The 16,252-nt window shown below is 41.4% G+C and overlaps 1 long non-coding RNA gene across 17 annotated transcripts; it reads right to left on the bottom strand.

Annotated features, from left to right (window-relative positions):
* Positions 1 to 1,073: 1,073 nt before the first annotated feature.
* On the bottom strand, positions 1,074 to 8,415 carry LOC123163159 (uncharacterized). 17 transcript variants are annotated; one of them, XR_006481739.1, is made up of 6 exons: positions 8,133 to 8,415; positions 7,095 to 7,222; positions 4,847 to 5,713; positions 4,376 to 4,740; positions 3,195 to 3,261; positions 1,074 to 3,088 (listed from the first exon to the last, which is right to left on the bottom strand). It is a non-coding gene; the product is annotated as an uncharacterized lncRNA (long non-coding RNA). The 17 variants fall into 17 exon arrangements; XR_006481742.1 differs by having other exon boundaries at positions 1,074 to 3,078; XR_006481732.1 differs by adding an exon at positions 6,396 to 6,781 and having other exon boundaries at positions 1,074 to 4,740.
* Positions 8,416 to 16,252: the final 7,837 nt, after the last annotated feature.

The following is a 16,252-nucleotide window of genomic DNA, read 5'->3' as shown; positions in this document are numbered from 1 at the left end:
ATCTCTTCAGTGATGCTCAATCACTTTTGGGTTTTGTAGGTTTGGGTTTGGGATTTCCTCACTTGATGATTTTCGCTCAAAGTCCTCGAAGGATGGGTTGCTCTCAAATGACAAGTGTCAGTTTCTTTCGGAGCAGCCAACCAACTAGTGGTTGTAGGGGGTGGCTATTTATAGCCTAGGGAGCAGCCCGACATGATAAGACATAAATGCCCTTGTCTGATATGACCGTTAGGTGGGTAGATATTTTGAGACAGCTGGCACGTAGCAGAGCAACGGTCGGAATATTTGACTCTCAAATTCCTCAGGGCTATCATGATCCTCACTTTGTAGGCAATCCGCACTGGCGAATTCTTAACTCCTCAGTTAGAACAAACTAGTAAAACGCCCGTGCGTTGCCACAGGCCTCAATTTTTCTTTTTTGATTGCACATATAAATACAATGCATCTCTCTCTCTCTCTCTCTCCCTCTCCCTCTCTCTCCACCACCCTCCATCTATCTCCCTTCCCTCTCTCTATCACCCTGTCTTGCCCTCTCTCTCTCTCACACACACACCCCTTTCCTCGACTCAAAACTTAATTTTTGGTTCAGCTTAATTTTGCTCAATGCTAAAGTTCGGAGACTGCACTAAATATCCTATAAGCTTAAGCATTCAGGGAAATCTTGACCTTTGTATGAGATAAGATAACTTTTCGAACTTCATCCAAGCTCACTTACTCCACCACTCTGGAGCACACAATTGAATGGTTATAATCTGTACAACAAACAAAAATGATTTCACGTGGTAAACTTTTTAATCCACTGCTAGACTTGACATGGGTACCATAGCAATAGTCCTGATACTTATTCTTGCCTATATTATAAAACAAAAGAAGAGCAGCTCTAGTTGAGAGTTCAAAACCGAAGTGCTTGTACTCAAATGTAAGTGAAATCAGTGCACAAGCAGATTACCTACAAACTGAAGTCTGAATTTCGACAACACTGAAAGAGGTATTAGTGGCTACATTCACCATGTAGATGACAATATCACATTGTGTTATCCTCTATGATCACAGTAAAGCTACAATGTACAAGGTTGAAGATTAAGCTTCCAACTTTATTTGACCACAATGGTTACAACTAATAAGTAACGATTTTAAGCAAGATTATTAAAATCACCGCATCACGGAAATGACATACACAGATGAACCATGGGAAAAAATAGTACTGAAAGACATGTACGCAAGAATTTCTTAGAGCTTGATCATTGCATCGTGAAAATGACATTACAAGATCTAACCTTGCCTAGTGCGGCAAGACTCAAAGCAATAAGCCATAGCTGTTTGGTTCATGCCTGACCCCTCCCCTGCTTTGACCGAAACAAAACAGTTGCAGGTTGGTGCCACCACCTAGTGTCCAAGCTCGCTTTCTTCCCCTTTACTTTGTTCATGCCACCTCCCAATGCAACCAACAGCTGAGTTGATTATACCCATCCTGCTACTTCTCTGTTTCCTGTCAAGCAACCATGGATGGCCTGTTGTTAAAACATCATAGAACAGGTAAGCTTCACATCACTGACATAGACCCTACAATTCAAAATTTTAGTCTAAAAATACAATAGATGTCTTAAGACTACATTCAAAATAAAATTTATTAAATTCATCATAAAAAGGAATGATCGACTGGTTTTAATATTGCACCCACACTCCAATGCGCAACCATGTGCGCATATGATTAAAGCACATGAGAGAAAATATATCCTTGGACTAAACCAAAACTCATATGGAACATTCCATGGTAGATGACTGATAAAAAGGAACAAACAAAGGAATGATCGACTGGTTTTAATATTGCACCCACACTCCAATGCGCAACCATGTGCGCATATGATTAAAGCACATGAGAGAAAATATATCCTTGGACAAAAACAAAAACTCATATAGAACATTCCATGGTATATGACTGATAGAAAGGAACAAACAAAGGAATGATCGACTGGTTTTAATATTGCACCCACACTCCAATGCGCAACCATGTGTGCATATGATTAAAGCACATGAGAGAAAATATATCCTTGGACTAAAACAAAAACTCACATAGAACATTACATGGTAGATGACTGATAAAAAGGAACAAACAAACCAATCAACTCCGATCTGGTGAGAAGGAACACATGAACAACCATTTCTAAATTCTAAAAGAAACTAACACTCCCGGTAAAAGAAACTAAAAGATGCTGCCAAAAATTGCATGCATATAGAACAAAGATTTATTCACTCTAAATTTTACAGAAATTTGGCTCTTGGAGGAGGGTGCTTTTTAGAACTTAGTACCGGCCAACTATAGCCAACTAAATAACAATGCATTAAATAACACATTGTCTATATCCGCCTAGATAAATACCCGTGTGTTGGCACAGAATAAAAAAAAGGTATGCAATTCTCCACTGATCAAACAAATTTGTCTTAATTTAGATATGTGCATTGGATCTGATGTCATGCATATTTAACATTTTGATGCTAAAAATAAATAAATATTTCATTTCTTACTCTCTGATTATAGATAATAACTAATGTGCAAAGATGGGATGAGAAAGATAATGTGCACCTTCTAACATGTAAGAAATAGTAACACTAAAATCACAATCTGAAGTTGCAAAGACACTTCAGAACAATGCCTTAAGTGAAAACCATACACACATTTACTCTTGACAATCAGGATATGGTAGCACATACTTTTCTCCTCTGCATGCACTATGCAGGACAAGTGGCCATTTTTGTTTGCTTAGAAACTCTGCTCTGGAGGAAAAAGTAATTATGCCATTAGCATTCTACATTTTCTGTACAAATTTGGTAATGGAAATGAAATTAATTTCCACCAAAGAAGGGAAAGCACAATGCAAATAAGCATTATATGATCCCTCTACTACTACTTAGGCGGACGGGAACCAAATTTGTACCAAAGACGGAGGTCCAATCTCATACTCACTATGCAATGCTAAAGATCATCAGTGATCACCACGAGAGCTGATAACTTTCCATCACGCTAAAGATCATTTCGTTTATAACTGACAACAGCGATGCCAACGCCAGCAGTTTTCCCTATGAAGGCCTCCAAAGACGTACCATTTTTGTAAAGTGACTTGAGTATCTCGTTAATCAGGCAAACAACAATATTCCTTGCAAGAATCAAATATCAAGTTGCAAAAATTGATTACCTGGTTTGAATACTCAAGGCATATTATCTTACTTGTATGGCTAGAAAATTACCCTAGTTATCTCAACCTGAACACAAAAATCAATATAAGCAGTTTAAATCAATATCTACTAAATCATTAATCGAAGAATATATATTTCATTTTGCACAAAAATTGACTTCAACTTCATTTATCAATAAGTGACCCATGGCTTAACCATGCTTTGTGGTAGCATTGTAACCTGCATCACCAACATGTGCATGGTAACAACTCTCATTCGATGTAGGATATTACAAGAAAACAGAAGCAGTTGCAAAGGTGCAGCGACGATAACTATCAGGCATCAGGTTCATGTCTTGCCCCGTGTGAGGCCGAAGTCAATGCATTCCTAAGATTTTTTAGAAAACTTGCATATGACGCCTTATATTTTTCTAGTCTCTATCCCATATATAATCAAATTTATTTATCTATACCTTCTAACCTGTAAGAAATAGTATAACTAATCACAATATGGATAAGGAAGTCATCGAATACCAATAAATTATTAGCAACATGTGCATTTTAGTATTTTTCATTTTAAGAAAATCTTATCTAAAAATAAGTAACATCTGGTGCATAGAAGGCACTACTTCACTACAAGTCCGCAATATGCTACAAATACAAATATTGAACAACTGGTATGCAATACGAAGAAAACAAGAAATCCTTTGCACCGCTATGTACACGTACTGGTTATGATCAACATCAGCTCTAAAGTTCATTTTAAAATGCACACTTCTTAAATCTGGAAGTAAGTCATGTGTATGCATTTAAGAGCATAATCTTAAGGCCTTGAATTAACAAAAGGGGGCAAATGACAGATTAACTGCCTCTGATCCATAAAAATATACATAGCAGCTGCAAACCAACACTTGTTCATCCCACCTAATACATGGACCTATTCGCCATTGAATAAGCCTACTGAATTAGCCCACCTAGCAAGACAAGCCGACATTACAAGCATGGTCATACTGTCATAGTAAAACCACCTATGAGCATTTCCCCAAAAGATGCAATGCTTTCAGAATAAGCTGTATTTGGCCTAAAATGAGAGCACCTCTAGGCCAAGATTCAGCAAACCAGTATTGTGCACACAACCTTGTACCACCGAATTACAGAACACGAAAATAGCTATAAAGTAAACTTGAGCATGCTGCACTTACCAAAAGCTAGTGGTCTACAGAGTCAAAATTGAATGGATGAGGCCTTATCATCAGGGTGGGGGAATCTTTGGACCAGCAGCAAGCACGACCCCCATGCCACAGCCTGGACGATCATGGTTGGTGATGCGCTGCGTGTGGCCAGTGCCACAAGCCCACAACAACTATTGGCAGGGCTCCCTCTCTTGCAGCGAGGGCACCATCTCATGCTCCATGTCACCCCTCTCAGCCTCCTATGCCTCCTCCTCCTATTCTGCTGATGCTCTCGGGATCTCCGGCCTTGTCCACAGAAGAAGTGGATGTTGCCTCCTCGGCCGGCACCCCACCTATCAGTGGCGGAGCTAAGATTTGAAAACAGGGTCTTCCTTCTACAAAAGTTGATAATAAATATGACATGTGAATGTTCTAACGATTAACACTACCATATAGAAATAGATAAATGTGGTCTTACAAACATACTAAAACCGGGGCTACCTGACTCCATCTTTGAACAAACTGACACCGGGGCTTTTGCACACCTCCGGTGTCCAGACTCCAGTGAATCCAAGGAGTGTGAAGGACATGAGGAGTCGGGATCTGGACAAATTCAGATTTGTGCCGAAAATCATGTAAAATTCCCTGCAAATTCCTGGAAGTACATGCCTAGTGATTTATTGGAAAATTATCCTTATGCTTCTGCGGATACACCAAACAGTTAATGATGCGATGGAATTAGGCCAAGAAAACCTATAACTTTAACTACATTTAGAGTCATAGTATATTTATGAAAATGATAAATTTAATATAGGAACATTCTACACACATAAAATTACAAAACCTAAAAGATGATATTACTAAACTAAACGATAAATGTTCTCTTCTGTTTCTCCATTGTGTTGACCACATGATATAAGAAACAAAATATTTTTCTGAACTACCAAGCTTACACGAAAATTCATCAAATACATAGTTAACTCACATAATGTGTTTCTTTAGAACTTTAGATACAGGCCTTCCATTGTCTAAAAGTTGCATACCTGATACCTCAGTCGAACCAATAATTTGGTGATGTGAAGCAATGCATGAAACGAGCATGATTATAGAGAAGGGAAGCACGATATTATGGCATGCTAGCAACCACTGGCAGAGCTAAGCATTACGAAAATGGCCATGGCCCACCATCCCACAGCAAATACAGTGTAGGATTAAAGTAAACTGGATCATGAGAACAAAAAATAGTGATCTTTCTTCATGCCGGCCCGCCCAGCTTTGGCTGCGTAGCTCCGCCACTGCTAGCAACTCCTCCCCTCAACACAACATGTGCAGACTGCAGTAATGTAGTACTGTCGATTGCGTCTGTTCCTGGAAGGGAAATCAATACAATTTGAGAAAGCATACATGCATCCAAGATTAACACAGTTCGTGCCATACTAATTGACCCTAGAAACCTCATAGAGCGTTGCCACGGACTAACAAAAAAACGCACATACACATGACGTGGAAAGCAAGTGGCAATCTGAACATATATATCCCTAGTTAAAGATATATAACTTTTCATGATGAAATACACTTGTATATAGGTATGTATACCACATATCTGTACATTTCATGATGAAATACATTTTGATGTGAGCCACAAAAAAATGAAATCATGATTTTTTTTGTGCAAACCACATCAAAACATGATTCATCATGAAAATGTACAACGTCACTATACAAACTACAGTATGTACAATTTAAAGGAATACTACAATATAAAAACTTTGTGAGAATAAAAGCATTGCTACATTCTGAAGCTGGTCCAAAGGTAACAAATAAGATTTCCATACCAATGATGAGTGAACTCTTAATAAATTGAATAATTGAAAAACACTTAATAAATCGAAGATGCTTTATATGCATCATCTCAAATTGCTTTGCATGATTCTTCAAATAAAATCTCATAGCTGCACATAACGGAACATTGGGGCATGAAATAAATCTGAACAAAATGAAGAAAAAGTACAGCAAAAGCTGGCCTAGTGACTTGGTGAGTAATGATAACCTGATAATATCATGTAGCATAAGCTTTTGGAGCCAGCCATGACCTATGGATGAATATAAGCTAGCTCTGATATGCAATACGAGGGGAGCAGCCTGGTGTGATACAAATTCGGCCACCATACGGGAATCTCATGAACAGAGACAGCCAGGGCGCCATATTCGTCATCGGCTACTACCACCTTGGCCCTGTCAAACTGTGGCATCGAGCTTGCAGGCAGAGTGGCGAATGGCCAAAGTGGAGCCCTCCTCCAGTAAGGGGAACGACACAAGCAACAACTCTCTGAACACATTTGTGAATCGTGAAATAATATCACACTGAACTTCTTCTAAACTTCAGTAGCAACAACTAATGTGTTTGGAGAGTTGCTGCTTGTGTCGTTCCTGTTCCTGGAACGACAGAAACAAGAACTGTCTGAACACATTCGTGAACTATGGAAAATATATCTCGCTGATTTTCTTCTAAACCGCCCTTAGAAGTAACAACACAAGCAGTAAGTATTCTTATTTGTCATGCAATGACCTAAAAAAAGAATTATGTTCATTTATACTGAGTTTGAGCATGCTTAAACACATAGAAAGTAAATAGCAAATTATATTGTCCGAAACTGATCTTGCTGGAGAGGATTATATTAGCAGCAACTGCTTAGTTCTAACAAAATATGGTTCGTCTATTTACTTAGATAGTGGTCCACTTATTCACCTTCAATGTTTTGGCGTGATGGTGTTGATTCCCTTTCCACTCTGTTCGTAATCTCAGCAGGGCTTGGAATTTCCAATTTGTTGGTGCTTGAAGGGCAACCATCGGCGTCTCCGTTCAACATGGACACCCTGCCATTACATATAAGTTAATTAAAGCATCTAATTAATTGACAGATTCTTGCTCATGGTCGACGAATAACAATCAAACCAAGAATGCATGGCGCTTAATTCTCACTAACTAATAATTCTTGCATATGGAAAAAGTCATGCACACCCTTAATCTAATAAATTGGCTCAAGTAAGCCCCCCCTCCTCCCCGCAAGTCCACGTTCTCTACTTCGACATGCCCTCCCACCCATCTCGCTACTTATCCTAATTCCAACATCCTCAGCAGAAAAAAGGTGTGCAAGCTTAACCAGGTGTCATCTACAACTTACAATTCAAAGATAATTCAAGACATGCTCTACTGCCTACAATTGAAAGATAATTATATTCTTTCCTGCTAATGAAATCAAGCAGATCCTCACTCAGTGTCATCTACACATTTTTCTCTCTGAATCTGAATAGCAGCTACACATTCAGTTGGGATTTCACAATGAATCTGAATAGCAGCTAGACATTCAGTTCACAGTATCATCGTTCACTCCGTCGTGTGCGTTCAACACAAAAGTGGCTGGTTTGCCGGTTTGTTGCCGGCTATTGGGCTGCTCTGAACTGAGCCTATAAGCTAGTATTTCTGTCATATAAAAAGTACATACCTATATACGAATTTTTGGCAAAAGAATTTGGATGTGCATCTGTACACCCATGTCCCATGGTGGATCCGCCCCTGCCTGTAAGGAAGCGAGTACTCGTTGGGGAGGAGAGGGGTACCTTCTGGAGAAGATTCACCTTGAGGAGATGGGGGATCAATGGAGAAGAGAGGTGTCGGGATGCACAGCCATCCCTGGTCGTGGCCGGCGAGGTCGTAGGGACAGGGCCGCACGGGCGTTTGTAGAGGAGGGGGGGTAGAGGATTGGCGGATGGGGAAGGGAAGTACCAGGGGTGTGGTGCCGACTCGTTGGTCTCAGATCGCCGCCGGTCGCCGGTATCCGAGGGGCCGCTGCCGGCGGTGACCTGGTGTTCCTGATCCGCGACGGCCACGTCCCAGTGATCCACGACATATCCGAGGCGCGACGGCGGCGGTGGCTTCCTGGTGATCCGGGACGGTAGCGACGGTCGCTGGCGTCTCTCTGGTTTGGCGGTGGCGGCTGCGTCCCGGGAGAGGAGGAGCAGCGGCTGCGGCGATCTCGTGCGTCTGCAATCACAGATCACGAGGGATCGCGGCCAGTTTTTTTTATTGAACGGTTTTTTATCGTTCGATTTATGCTGGTGTGGTACGATGACGAAAAAAACCGGCGGTGGAGTATGACGAAAAAAACCCAGCGAAAATTGACCGCGCGACTATTCACCAAGTCGTCCATTAGGAGTAGAGATTCCTCAGAGACCAGAAGAATTTCGTCTCTGTCACTGAAGAATATGACTGAACTGTGAGAGATTTCCATCGGCCTCACTCGAAGGGATTGGTAGGTGTAGGATTTTGAGATGAGCATCACATGAAAATTTTTCCTTAGTATTTCTTCGACCCCCTTTAACAGTACGGTGTTTTCTATAACTCAAGAAAGAGAAAATGAAACAGTAAAAACAAGAGCCTTCACGCTTCATGTTCCTCGAATGATTACCAAGTCTTCAAGGTCACACCAATTTCTTCACTTTCAAAGTCTTCAGAAAGTCAAAGTCTCCAGTCGAAGAACTTCCTTTTTAGGGATCGACTTTCTCTGTAAATATCAAACTCCTTATAGACTTATAGACATGTGTACACTTACAAACGCATTAGTCTCTTAACCTATAAGTCTTCAATACACCAAAATCACTAAGGGGCACTAGATGCACTTACATGTTCTTTATGTTGCCCTTTGGAGTTCGTTTGAATTTTGTTTTCAGAGAAGTTGATCAACGCCGGACAACGTGGAATGCAAGAGTAGGGAAGAAAAGTGTGTAAATTTGCAACCATGATGGTATGTCCTACGACCTACGTCTTCTGTACTTGAAATGCTTAGAGTAGATGTAGTAGTAGCATGTGTGATATGTGTAGATGGGAGTAAGTCTTGATAGTTAAGACAAAGGTTTTGTTCTAGTAGCTGAAATAATTTTGTGGCATTTGTTCTGTTTAGTTTACACAACCAAGACTTGCCATGGGACTTTTTTGAATGAAATGATATTAACTAAGTATAATGATGCACAAGAGAAAGTCTTTTGAGACTTGGGAGTTGAGAAAAATGTAGTGGAAGTGATGTTTGAATTTCTCAACCCATCTTGTTAACTTCAATAGACTCAATATCACTTGTGGATTAAATTGTCTAGAGGAACCTAGTTGAAGGGTGAACGAGATTATGCCAAAAATATGTGTTCTATCTCTTACATGGTGCTTCAGCTCCTTGCTAGTGCCATGGCCCTGCTACTATATGCACGTGTATGTGTGTAAATATGGCTTCATCACCTTTCTTGATGTTATGCTGAGTACTCCGCTAGCCAATGAACGATCCACCAAGAGTGGTAGCTCGGATTTCGGCTATGAGTTTGTTACCGTATGTAGTGACAACACTACAAATGCATATTATTCGGCTTTCTCTTGAAATGGTGTGTATGTGGTAAATAAAAGGAACTGATCTATAGAGCTTGCAAGAGACAATTATCAGAGGTCCATAGTTCCTAAACATTAAGACACAACGAAAACATGTGCATGATCACTTAGTTGGCATGATCCCTTCAGGTGACAATCAAAGTTCCAACACACAATGATTGAAATAAAGTGCTTAAGAGCCTTGAGGAGTAAATGATTATGGGTATGCTTAAGAGCATTAGAGCATCATATTTACTACATGCTTTCACACCCCAACCTTTGTTTTATTGTCTCTATCTGAAGAAAACTCTTTCGTGCATTCCCAGCAAGCAATGTTGTATAGAATAAATAGAATAGAGTGCTGTAAAGTTGTTTTATCTAGTAGATCAAGAACTTTGTGTTGATTATCTTTGCTTCACTAAGGCTTGCACTGTAACCATGCCACCGCTACAACTATTCTACGTTTTTAGGTCAAGAAGTGGAGGGCTATCTAGGTGTATCGATCGTAAGTGAACCAAAACTTTCTCATTATTTTGGTTTAAACAACTGAGTTCCTTATGATTTGGATTTCTCTTTATGTTGCTTGAGGACAACAAGTTTAATCTTGGCGGAGTTGATGAGTGATATTTTTGCACTCATTTTACCTGTGTTTAAACCAAGATATTTCAATTAAAAGGAGATATTCACTCTGACATTGGTACTAATGTCTAATGAATGCAAAGGATTCCACAAATCCTCTCTTTGAGGTGTTTCCACAAGAAATGGGCTAAAAAGGTAAGAAATCATGTGTGGAATGGGAATGGAAGAAAAATGGATGAGGAAGGAATCATCAGGAGATGTCTGCACGGAAAACAACACAAAAGACGACGTTCCATACGGGCGCAAGCGCCCATATGGCGTGGATTCTGAGGCAGATCGTCGAACCAAACAACTTCCATTGAAAGGACCCCGTCGAAATGTGAACAGAGGGACGATCATGGGGCACAGAAGGTAGAACCTCTTCACCATCATCCTAATCCGCAAAACTTAGCCGCCGCCATCTCCATAGCCATATCGACCACCACCATAGTGCCCATCCATTCCATTCATACTTGTAATCATGCATCGCACAAGGCATCCATTGTAAAGCATATTGCAATCTATCAATCTTAAGATGTGTTCTTCAATCTTTTCTTCCCGCGATCTGATCTTCATGTGTGAGTAGTTCAATAAGGTATGGGTTGAGGCATAAGCCTTGCAACCCGAGGTGTTTGTTGAGGGGATCAATGGAAGACTTTGATATAACGTCTCGTATGTGTGAAATAAAATTATTACGTGAAGACGCATCGTGTCTTGTCCGTGATCTTCATCCCTACAGGTACCCAGGATCATGGAGATCGAGCACCAATGAGGCTAGGAGCAAGGATACTGTGAAGTGTTATATCGAACACCGGTGGCCGTAAGGTTTAGTATGGTAACATGGGTATTATCCTTGGGGAGAAATGAGGTATAGTCATTAAACGCCCAAAGCTCTTGTCTGATTTCATTATCTTAATTATCAAGGTAACCACGCGCGGAGGATAGGGCCTATGGTAGGACAACTGATTCTTGATGTATGACTCGTGCCGGTCAGGATGTCATTTGGACACATCCCCAGTTCGATCCGTAAAAAGGACATCTCGATGGGTGACTTCCAGCGTAGAAACTAATATTTTATTTGATACCATTGCATATACAAGGTTGTAAGCATAATACCTCAAACTCGTACCTCTTTTTATTATAAGTGTTTGAATCACTATTTGCTTGTTGATCCGATCAAAAGCTGGATTTGACACTTTGATGAAAACTTGCTAGAGACCATCGCTTCAAGGGAATCTTCCTCTTGTGGGTTCAATAACCCAGGGTCACCTCTAGGGAAATAGGTGCGGGATACTCTTTTCTGTTCCAATACTGGATCAATAAAAAAGAGATATCACCCATAGGTTAAAGTGAGAGGCAAGAGAGTTGTTTCCTTTCAAAAATCTATGGATAACAGAGCCCATTCGTAAGTTAAACATGGTGCCAAGGGCAAAATGTCCAACAAACAGCCCGTAACGGTCAAACCCCTTTGACTAAATGGTAATGAGAGGGAAGGGGATTTCTACAAGGACACCTAACGGCAGAGGGCATATTTGAGCATGCTTCAAAATTAGGGGTAAATCTGAGTAGTGGGTTCGAGTTAGGGGCACAAATATAAATGTCCCTGGAATTTAAATTTGGAATATCGATTTAAAATCATCAACAATTATCGTGTCTGGAACTTCATTTTATTGACTAATTTGATATCATGTCCATACAGTGTGTAGGCTTATAAAAAAACTAGCAATCCCAAAACAATTTTTGATATTTAAACCTGGCCATGTGGATTTAATATCATAAAAATCTACCACTAAATTCATATCTGATAGAAAAAATTTAATTGTATCTTTTTTTGCTCCCTCCATTTACAAATATAAGATGTTTTGGATTTTTTAATATGGACTAGATATGTGTCGTGCGTTGCCACGGGGACCAAATTTTTTTATCTCAATAAATTTGGTAGCATGTATCATGCATGGTAAGTAAATTCATGTGACTGAGCGGCGTACAGGAAGGTGCGGTGAAATAGCATGAACATGAGTGGCATAATCCCATGTTATTGTAAAAGGTAAGTAAATTAATGTGATCGAGCGACGTATTTTAAAGGTGCGGTTAATATGGCATGGTGGGGAAAACGATTGGATGAAAAATAGTGGAGCGGCCTGCTGGGAGTGGGGAAACGGTTAACGAAAAGGTATGCCTGGCAGAAAAGGAAACAATATTTATTTTTTTAGTAGTGTATAGGGATTGTAAATGACTGAAATGCGGCCCAAATTTCAAACAAAGGGAATACCTTATATGACTTATGTATTATTGTTCTGTCTGACTATCAGAATTAAATCTCAAAAAACATGTGTGTCCTCTTTCTTTGAGACATATGGACTACAATACAAACCATTGTTGAGGAAATCATTAACTGGTAGTTGCTCGGTTGGCTGCCGAGTAGGGGATTAATAGGCTAATCGGCAAGTTAATCAATTGATTGGACAATTTATCACTTTATCGGCTACTTGATGACCCAACGAGGAGACATTACTCAGCAAGTTAAGTGGTTAATCGGATGAATTCTTGAACAGGAATAAAAACTACTCTCTCTAACGGGAATATAACTTGGGCATGTGATTTTACATTGTTAATTTAACTATGGAAAAAATGTGTAATATGCCTCAACAATGTATGTTTAGAAATTTCATTATGATATACAACATGTTTCACGTGTTTCGTTCGTCAATTTGAAGATATAAAAACTCATGCTCGACTTATTTTTACATCCCAAAGGAGGTGAAAGTATCATGTGTTAAAAAGTCTTAGGTTCTCATGTGATACGAGATCCCCCCAGCCCTTGGATATGAGATCCAAGGCTCATTCATTGAGTTCCCACAAATTTGTAGAAAAAGTAATAAAAATCCCTCCATAAATCTGATATTTGGGCGCAAGTCCAGGAGCTCGGCATCACGAGAGCACCTAAGAGCATCTACAACTAGAGCCCTCAACTGCGTCCCAAACACCTGGACGGGCTACCTGGTGAGTGACCGGATGCAAAACTGCCGCCCAACCAGACTGCGCAAATCTGGCCGAAACGCCTGGACTGACCAACACTCCCCATATTCGGATGCTCAAAAGTGCCCGCCGACGGGCACGTCCACTTTTTGTTTTGGGTCAGCCAGAGCGCCTAACGCAAGCTGGACACATTTTTTGCGCGCCAAGTTTCAAAATGAAATTCGTGCATCCAAACTCTAAACTTAAATTAATTAAACATAAGTGGTTGGTCAAAGTCCTCTTAAACATTAATTGAACTTAAAAGACATAATAAACATGAAAAATGCACCACCCGCGCGTTGCCCTAGGCGATGACATCCTCTTCCCTGGGTCGGTGAGGTCGATGAACGCCAGCGGCGGCCCCGCCCAGGAGAACACAGTCGCCCACACCATCAACGCGGCCTCCTCCGTCGCGTGCACTGGTGGCATGCTGCAGGTGCGCTCCTCCGCCTCCCCCTCGCGGTGCTCCTCCTCATTCTCCCGTGCCCAGCGGGTACGCGTGCTGATAACCAACAAGTATATGGGATCAATTGTAGCCTCTTTCGATAAGTAAGAGTGTCGAACCCAACGAGGAGCTAAAGGTGAAACAAGTATTCCCTCAAGTTCTATCGACCACCGATACAACTCTACGCACGCTTGATGTTTACTTTACCTAAAACAACTATGAAACTATTTTGCGAGAATGAAACTACGAGTACTTTGCGAGAATAAAGCTAACAATAAATTTCAAGGTAATAAAAGTAGATAGATTTTGTCAACAAGAAAGTCATTTGTCGCTAGGCAATCGATAACAAGTACCGGTAATCATTCTTGTAATTTTATATGAGGGAGAGGCACGAGTTAACATACTTTCTCTACTTGGATCATATGCACTTATGATTGGAACTCTAGCAAGCATCCGTAACTACTAAAGATCATTAAGGTCGTGAAACCCAACCATAGCATTAAGTATCAAGTCCACTTTACTCCCATACGTCATACCCCACCTACTTGGGTTTAAATTTCTGTCACTCTCGCAATCCACCATAAGTAAACTATGAACATATTGCAACACCCTACAATGGGGGGCCCTCACGTTTGCGCGAGACGGAGGGCACCGTAGGACAACACCATAAATAAAATATACAATCATACCAACCAAGATCATGATTAACCCATAGGACAAAACGGATCTACTCAAACATCATAGGATAACCATAGATCATTGGGAAATAATATATGGAGTTGAGCACCATGTTTAAGTAAAGATTACATTGGGGGGAAGAGGTGTTACACCACTTCATAGAGGGGGAGAAAGTTGGTGTTGACGGTAGCAAGGTTGTTGATGTAGATCGCCATCACGATCCTAGCCCCGGCGGCGTTCCGGCGCCACCGGGAGAGAGGGGGAGAGAGCCCCCCTCCTTATTCTTCTTCCTTGAACTCCCCCTAGGTGGTAGGAGGGTTCCCCCTCTGGTCCATGGCCTCCATGGCCGTGGAGGGGCGAGAGCCCCTCCGAGATTGGATCTCCCTCTCTGTTCTCTTCTATTTCACGCTCTCCAGATCTAGCCGAACACCGTTTCTTATATTACCGGAGATCCGTAACTCCGATTGCGCTGATCTTTTTACATGTTTTTTCCTGATATAAGCTTCCTTGCGCTCGAAGTAGAGATCCAACCGAAGTACGAGGTGGGCACAACCCACCACCATGCGCCAGGCTTAGGGGTTAGATCCTAGTGGGTTTGCCCACCACGGGACTCCATTTGCGGTGATTCCAACTCCCAAAAATCACAAATATTCCAAAATAATTCTCCATGGAGTTGGATCACGTTTGTACTTTGTTTGATATGGATTTTCTGCGATACAAAAACTGGCAACAAACAGGAACTGGCACTGTGCACTGGATAAGTAAGTTAGTCCAAATAAAGCATATAAAAAGTTGCCAAAAGCATGTAAAACTTGAATAATATTGACATGAAACAATCACAAATTATAGATACGACAGAGACGTATCACAGGCCTCCTCCACGCGCTCCTCCTGCATCCGACGCTCGGTGGCGCGCCCCTTGGCCTGGTGGACCTGCCTCTAGTGCTCGAGGTAGGCGGCCTCCTGCTGTGGGCTCGCGCCCAACATGACGAGGCGCGTTCACCCACTCACAAACGCAGTCGATCCACCTGTACGTACAGCCTATCGGCAGTAGCTCGACCTTAGTATCAGTGTCAAAACCGGTAGATCTCGGGTAGGGGAGCCCAAGCTCTTAGGTTAGATCGATGGGTAACAAGAGAGGACACACACGAAGTTTACCCAGGTTCGGGCCCTCTCTATGAAGGTAAAACCCTACGTCCTACTCTTGCTTATATTATGGAAGTATCAAGGTATAGAGTTGATCTACCTCGAGATCATTAGTTGTGGTCTAAACCCTAGGGGTATGATGAGTCTATGAATGGGTGTATGGATGGTCTCCACGGACTAAATCCTCTGGTTTATATAGGCACCAGGGCTATCTAGGGTTACACATAGTCAGTTGCCATCTAAGGATTTACATGCTGGATCTAATTAGTATGCTTGAAGTACATCCAAGTCTTTGATTGTAGCACATTGAAGGTCTCCGGAGTCCCTCCTCCTTAACGGCCTGGAGGTACGACCCATACATTGGTCCAGCTGGGCCAGGACCCCCTAATCCGGGACGCCGTCACTTGTGCTCGAGGAGCAGAGGGGGGGGGGATTGATAATCCCCAAGTGCAGGGAATCATCGTAGCAATTTCCAAAGGTGGAAGTGATAAATATGGAGTGTCGAACACACAAGAAGCTAAAGGTAAGATCAATATTATCTCAAGTTCTATCTGCCACTAATACGACTCTACGTACACCGAACATTTGCTTC

Source organism: Triticum aestivum, chromosome 7B (assembly GCF_018294505.1).
Source record: "Triticum aestivum cultivar Chinese Spring chromosome 7B, IWGSC CS RefSeq v2.1, whole genome shotgun sequence".
Lineage (NCBI taxonomy): Eukaryota > Viridiplantae > Streptophyta > Magnoliopsida > Poales > Poaceae > Triticum > Triticum aestivum.
This window is presented reverse-complemented; position numbering and strand designations above follow the sequence as displayed.